At 44.0% G+C, this 7,912-nt stretch overlaps 1 pseudogene across 1 annotated transcript; it reads right to left on the bottom strand.

The window, feature by feature from the left end:
* Nucleotides 1-1,966: 1,966 nt before the first annotated feature.
* Nucleotides 1,967-3,460, bottom strand: LOC116561189 (annotated as a pseudogene). The gene has a single exon (XR_004273328.1). The product of XR_004273328.1 is annotated as an adenylosuccinate synthetase isozyme 2 pseudogene (transcript).
* Between the last annotated feature and the right edge of the window lie 4,452 nt (nucleotides 3,461-7,912).

Below are 7,912 nucleotides of genomic sequence, written 5' to 3'. Positions count from 1 at the left end.
GTTTTTATGGTGTTAGGTCTTATGTTTAAGTCTTTAATCCATCTGGAGTTAATTTTAGTGTAAGGTGTCAGGAAGGGGTCCAGTTTCTGCTTTCTGCACATGGCTAGCCAGTTCTCCCAACACCATTTATTAAACAGGGAATCACTTCCCCATTCTTGTTTTTGTCAGGTTTGTCAAAGATCAGTTGGTTGTAGATGTGTGGCGTTGCCTCTGAGGCCTCTGTTCTGTTCCACTGATCTATATCTCTGTTTTGGTACCAGTACCATGCTGTTTTGATTACTGTAGCCTCGTAGTATAGTTTGAAGTCCAGTAGTGTGATGCCTCCAGCTTTGTTCTTTTTGCTTAGAATTGACTTGGCTATGCGGGCTCTCTTTTGGTTCCATATGAAGTTTAAGGTGTTTTTTTCCAGTTCTGTGAAGAGGGGCATAGGTAGCTTGATGGGGATAGCATTGAATCTATAAATTACTTTGGGCAGTGTGGCCATTTCTACAATATCTATTCTTCCTAACCGTAAACATGGAATGCTTTTCCATCTGTTTGTGTCCTCTCTTATTTTCTTGAGCAGTAGTTTGTAGTTCTTCTTGAAGAGGTCCTTTACATCCTTCGTTAGTTGTATTCCTAGGTATTTTATTCTCTTTGTAGCAATTGTGTATGGCAGTTCGTTCTTGATTTGCTCTCTTTAAGTCTGTTATTGGTGTATGGAAATGCTTGTGATTTCTGCACATTGATTTTGTATTCTGAGACTTTGCTGAAGTTGCTTATCAGTTTCAGGAGATTTGGGGCTGAGACAATGGGGTCTTCCAAATATACAATCATGTCGTCTGCAAATAGAGACAAGTTGACTTCTTCCTTTCCTAATTGAATACCCTTTATTTCTTTTTCTTGCCTGATTGCTCTGGCTGGAACTTCCACTACTATACTGAATAGGAGTGGTGAGAGAGGGCATCCTTGTCTAGTGCCAGATTTCAAAGGGAATGCTTTCAGTTTTTGCCCATTCAGTATGATATTGGCTGTGAGTTTGTCGTAAATAGTTTTTTATTATTTTGAGATACGTTCTGTCAATACCTAGTTTATTGAGAGTTCTTAGCATAAAGGGCTGTTGAATTTTGTCAAAGGTCTTCTCTGCATCTATTGAGATAATCATGTGGTTTTTGTCTTTGCTTGTTTATGTGGTGGATTACGTTTATAGACTTGTGTTTGTTGAACCAGCTTTGCAACCCCGGGATGCAGCCTACTTGTGATGGATAAGCTTTTTGATGTGCTGTTGCAATTGGTTTGCCAGTATTTTATTGAATATTTTTGCATCTATGTTCATCATGGATATTGGCCTGAAGTTTTCTTTTCTTGTTGAGTCTCTGCCGGGTTTTAGTATCAGGATGATGTTGGTCTCATAAAATGATTTGGGAAGGATTCCCTCTTTTTGGATTGTTTGGAAGTTTTAGAAGGAGTGATACCAGCTCCTCTTTGTATGTCTGGTAGAATTCAGCTGTGAACCCACCTAGAGCTGGGCTTTTTTTGGTGGGTAGGCTATTAATTGCTGCCTCAACTTCAGCCCTTGTTATTGGTCTATTCAGGGTTTCGACTTCTTAAAAGTTTACGGAACCCCTATGTTTTCATCTTTTGTTTCTAACAACAAAGATTACAACGACAGAACTGAATGATCAGAATGTGAAAATATTTGTGCAAAACTGCATTAATTGTTCTTACCATCTAAAATAGGGGTAAAACTTAAGAACACACAATGACAATAATGAAGAAAAACTACATTAAAAGTAATTCTACTTTAGATTTCAGACAACATGGATTATAATATTACTAAACATTAAAAAAAGAAACTTGGCACCATGAGAGCAGCAGGAGCAACAAATGATTTGGTGATTATGCCAGCTAAGGAAAGCTAATACTGGAATATGCCAAAGTTAATCCCCACAACAGGCATCCATCTGAAAAGACTGGAAGCAACTGGAGGGCTTACCAACTCACTTCAATGTCTTTATTCTTAAATTTGCAGGTGATAAATGAAATATTTAAGAAAGTCTTTTCCCCTCCCTCTGAAGGAGTGTTTCTTGTGTTACTGGCAATCATTAAAAGAGCTGAATCATAGACTCTCTGGATTTACCAACACCAATCCATTTAACTGGAATTTGAAGCTCATCTTCAATAAATCGAACATAGTTTTGTGCATTAACAGGTAGTTCTTTAAACATCCTTGCATTTGATATGTCTGTGTTCCATCCTGGGAGAGTCTTATACTGAACTTCAACTTTATTTAAGACTTCTTGGTTTGCTGGGATATGAGGTATGATTTCACCATCTAACTTGTAAGCAACTCCAACTTTGATTTCCATAAACATGTCCGAAATATCCAACTTGGTAAGTGCCAACGCAGTAAATCCATTGATCATATGAACATATTTGAGCAAAACGAGGTCCAACCAGCCACATCTTCTTTTCCTTCCAGTAGTTATGCCAACTCTCTACCCCTGTGTGTAATAATTTTCCAATTTCATTGTCTTGCTCTGCAGGAAAGGCACCGATACCAACTCTAGTTGTATAAGCTTTCACAACTCCATAAACTTCTCCTACCTTTTGAGGGGGCATACCCAAACCAGTACAAACACCTCCAACAGTACAATCTGAAGAGGTTACAAAAGGGTAAGTCCCAAAATCACTATCTAATAGTGCTGCATTTGCACCTTCTACCAAGAGTTTCTTTGGTGGTCCATGTAGGGCCTCATATAGGAAATAAACTCCATCTCTCACCATTGGCTTAATACTTTCCATATAACCCTTGAGTTTTTGTAATTCACCTTCAATGCCTATTTCCAAAGTGGGGTATATAGATTTGTATTCGTTGGCTAGAACTTTAAACCTCTCCAAGAAGCCATCAAAGTCAGAAACAAGATCTCATATCCTGAGTCCACTCTGAGCAGCTTTGGAAGAATAAACTGGCCCAATTCCCCTTTTTTGTTGTACCCAAATTTTTTCCTGCTTGTTCTTGTCTCTGTTGTTCCTGGGTACTATCAGCTGCTTGATGAAAATCAAATACAGTGTGAGCTCTGTCAGATATGATAAGCCTTTTTCCCCAGCCTTCTAGTCCTTTTCCTTTTTGAACATTTTTCTCTGCTTCTTCAAACGATCCAGGTAGATGAATTACCACACCATTTCCAATGAATGCAGCCACATTTGGATTAATTATCCCACTGGGTAAGAGATGAAAATCATATTCCACAAAATCCACAACAACTGTATGGCCAGCATTATTTCCTCCCTGGCAGCAGCACATGATGTCAGCATCCTGCACCAGTGGATCCACCACCTTCCCTTTGCCTTCGTAGCCCCACTGCGCACCGAGCACCACTGTCACCTTGTTTCCTCCGGGCCGTGCCCTGGGGTGGCCACAATCGCCGTTGGGCAGGAAGGATACCATCGTGTAGGTCTCGGCCAACACCATGGCTCCAGTGATGTGAGGAGGGCCCGAAGGAGACCGACAGTGAGCTTCACTGCTCTGCGACCGCCAGCCACATGCGGAGGAAGAAGGAGGGACACTTGGGTTTTATGCCTGCCTGGCATCTATTGTTTCTTCTTCTGATCATATGACCTTCATTTTTCTTTGAGAAAATGTTCTTTCTTCATTCTTTCCCAATGAAAGTAAAGGAATGAGCTCAACCTCTGATTCCAACTCAACTTAATTGACCCAACTCAAGAGTGGTCAATCAAGGCATTCTAATCCTCTGGACAAAAGGGATGGACACCTGACCCTAGACAGGCTGATGAGATCCCCGGAGTGAGATCATGAAGCCCCAGACCAATACTGAGTCCATGAGCAAAGCATTGAGAGCCTAAGCAACATTGGCCTTGATGCAACTGATGGAGCAAACCCACCCCGTGTTCACCCTAGGATTCTTCAACCATGCCTGAGTTATCTGGAGGCCTGTAGTGGTTTCCTATGGCTGCAGCAAATTTCAACAAATGTAGTGGCTTAAAACAACACAAATTTGTTTTCTTTTGATTTTGTAAAAATGTCCAAAATCAGTCTCAGTGGACTGAAATCAAGTTATTGTCAGAGCGGTGTGGTGGCACACACCTGCAGTCCCAGCTACTTGGGAGGATCGCCTGAGCCTGAGATGTCAAGGTCACAGTGAGCCATGATCATATCACTGCTACAGCCTGGGTAACAGAGCAAGACCCTGTCTCAAAAAAAAAAAAAAAAAAAAAAAAAAGAATTTTGGATTTCAGGTTTTCAGATTAGGGATGCTAAACCTGTAGCAGAAATCTCTGAAGAGGAGGTGGTTAGAAGAGAAGTTGTTTCACTATAGACTGAGAAATATAGAGCATAAGCTGGCATGGCTTTGTAGCCACGTAGCACAGTGGAACCCACAATTTGGGTATTTGTGGAGCAGAGACCAGTGGCTTTCTGGAAAGGGCAATCTCTTCTGTCTGGAACTCAAGTTATCGAATCACATTTGGCTAAAACAAAGGCTCTAACGATGATGAATTCAAAGTGGTTAACTTTTGAAGGTATTTTTTCCCACCCATAAATACATATCCAAGACTCAAGGGAAGAGAAACTATTGAAAAGGACAAAGTTATCCTGTTGTCAGTAGTGAAGATTTTCCTGCTCCAAGGCAGAAACTCAGCCTTCACTGTACGTCCCTGGTCACTGCAACAAGCATGAGCAGAGGAACAACGGGCAGATCCAATGGGAGGAAAGCGTGGCTGGGTGAGCCCTCACAGCAGCTGTGTGTGGGTGCTATGGTTTGGGTGTTTGTCCCCTCCAAATCTCATGTTGAAATGTGATTCCCCAGTGTTAGAGGTAGGCCTAGTGGGAGGTGTTTGGGTCATGGGGATGCATCCCTCATGAAAAGCTTGGTGACCTCCCCATGATAATGAGTGAGTTCTTATTCTCTTCACACAAGAGCTGGTTGTTTAAGAATCTGGTTGTTTAACAGAGCCTGGGACCTCCCCCACGCTTTAGTCCCTCTCTCTTGCTCCTTCTCTCACCATGTGACACTTTGCCTTCCACCAAGAGTAAAAGCTTCCTGAGGCCTCACCAGAAGCAGAGCAGATACTGGCACCATGCTCGTACAGCCTGCAGAACTGTGAGCCAGTTAAACCTGTTTTCTTTATAAATACATAATCTCAGGTATTCCTCTGGTGAGCCCTCAAAGCAACTGTGTGTGAATGATATGGTTTGGATATTTGTTCCCTGCAACTCTCATGTTGAAACGTAATCCCCAATGATGGAGGCAGGGTCTGGTGGCCTAACACAGTGGGGGAAATAGAAGAAGGCATGAGCGATGGCATTATACTTTGTAGCAGGTTAATAAGTGGGATTTTGTTTGCCCCAAAATTGGTGCTTAGGATCCAATGCTGGAGACTAAAACGTGGTAAGTACCCCACATTCTAAAGAAGGCGGCCACTAATTGGGATGCTACCACGCTTGCAGCTTACTGAAGGGGTTGAGCTGGCCCTTCTTTTTTTTTTGAGATGGAGTCTCACTCTGTCACCCAGGCTGGAGTGCAGTGGTACCATCTTGGCTTACTGCAACCTCTGCCTCCTGGGTTCAAGCGATTCTCCTGCCTCAGCCTCTCGAGTGGCTGGGATTACAGGTGTGCCACCGTGCCCAGCTAATTTTTGTATTTTTAGTAGAGATGGGATTTCAGACTGGTCTTGAACTCCTGACCTCGTGATCCACCTGCCTTGACCTCCCAAAGTGCCGGGATTAGAGGCGTGAGCCACTGTGCTGGCTGCGCTGGCCCTTCTAACAGCAGCCATAGCCTCAAACCAGCCCCCTCAACCCCACCACCCTCTCAGAGAGGAGAGAAGGGATTTGTTAGGGTTGTGAGTTGGGGCCCAACACCCATTGCAGCTAGAGCCTGGAGGCTGAAGAGGAGGTGGCATCCTAGAGGTGATCCAGCCCTTGCACTCTGAGGAAAGGTGGAGGGAGAGGACCAGAATGGTTCAAGGCCCTGTCCTGACCACTGTAGTTCCTTTGAGCCACAAGCCTGACAAGATGGGAAAACAGACAGCTTTGAGAAGCTAGAACATCTTTAATAATTAACGGTGTTCAGGAAGTTATGGAATCAAAGCTGGTGGTGGTGCTAAGGGGTCCACTAGCTAGTGAGAAAGAGAATATTTGGGAAAGGAGACAAAGACAAAACCAGTTCATGTTTTACTCCACCCAGTTAGGATTGTTCAAAAATGTTTACAATTTACAATCATGGCAAAATAAGCACCAAAAATCTTCTTTTTGCGGGGGACATGGAGTCTTCCTCTCTCGCCCAGGCTGGAGTGCAGTGGCAAAATCTCAGCTCACTGCAACCTCTGCCTCCCGGGTTCAAGCGATTCTCCTGCCTCAGCCTCCTGAGTAGCTGGGATTACAGGTGCCCGCCACCACACCCAGCTCATTTTTGTATTTTTAGTAGAGATGGGGTTTCACCATGTTGGCCAGGCTGGTCTTGAACTCCTGACCTCAGGTGGTGTGCCCACCTCAGCCTCCCAATGTGCTGAGATTATAGCCACCACACCCAGGTGTTTTTTTTGTTTGTTTTTTTGAGTCAGGGTCTCACTCTGCTGTCCAGGCTGCAGTGCAGTGGCACAATTATGGTTTACTGCATCCTTGACCTTCTGGGCTGAAGTGATCCTCCTTGCTCAGCCTCCCGAGTGGCTGAGACTACAGGCATACACCACCACACCCAGCTAATTGTATTGTTTGTAGAGACGGGGTTTCACTGTGTTGCCCTGGCTGGTCTGGAATTCCTGAGTTCAAGCAATCCTCTCACCTTGGCCTCCCAAAGTACTGGGATTATAGGGCCACTGTGCAGGGCCAGCACCAAGGATCTTATTTTCTCCCGATGGTAGTCAAGCTGACTTACTCTTTGCTATTAGGGAAAAACAAGCTGGATTGTGAATATTCCACCTCCATCCCCAGATAACTTCAGAGAACAAAAACAAAGAAAAGACCCCAAAGCAAACTCAATCACTTTATGAGCAGAGAAGGACAAAGAACTGACTAGATTTCTTATGTTCTTACACACTGGAAGAAAGGAAGGAAGGAGTGAAAAGTCACACCCTGGAGTCAAATCAAGGCAATGGCCCATTATGCCAGGACATGGCGTTAGTGCAGTGACTGATGGTGCATGGCCTGCAGACCTAGAAGAGCATCTCCTACGCTGGGCCACTGTGCAGCCAGGGGTACCTTTGGGACATCATAGCAAGAGCTGGGAAATGCCTCCCAGCAGTACCGAGACCAGCTTACCCACAGAGACCCCCACCCAGTCGTTGCTGAAGGCATTAAGAAGCAGACACCCAGATAGAACAGCAAAGTGGGACTCTCCAGGGGCCAACAGCCTTCCGAGCTGAGAGCCTCAGGGGCTGACAGCATTCTGGGCTGAGGGCCTCGAGTAAACTCTAACCCATGTAGTTAGTCTCTCTGAACAGGTGATTATTATTAACAAACAGGTGTTCTGTGTTTTCTCATAGAACAAAAGCAAACTAGGTAGGCAGCTGGTGCCTGCTCACCACTGATCACAGACAAACTAAAAAGTATTCTCCACGAGGGAGCCATGGGGGCCGGGTCAGATATCCCGCACTTAAAGAATTGTTTTAACTGGTGTATGACATACATAGACTGTTTGGCTACTTTAGAATGCCCCAAGCAGTTTTCCACTGGGGGGTGGGGCAGCTAGGTTTTCCTTGCCATCTTCTTAGCAAACAATATATTCTATCATACACTCAGCATTTCTCAACACAGCAGGGCTGGAAGAAATGGTGAATTTCTCATGGTATCTGAGGGCACGTGTTCCCACCTGAGGCTTTGGATTTTTTAAGTTTTATTTTCTTTTTAATTGACAAACGATAATTATGTTATTTACGGGGTATAATATGATGTTTTGATACATGTGTACAT

The sequence above is a fragment of the Sapajus apella genome, unplaced genomic scaffold, assembly GCF_009761245.1.
Source record: "Sapajus apella isolate SASKATOON/1434 unplaced genomic scaffold, GSC_monkey_1.0 scaffold28, whole genome shotgun sequence".
NCBI lineage: Eukaryota > Metazoa > Chordata > Mammalia > Primates > Cebidae > Sapajus > Sapajus apella.
This window is presented reverse-complemented; position numbering and strand designations above follow the sequence as displayed.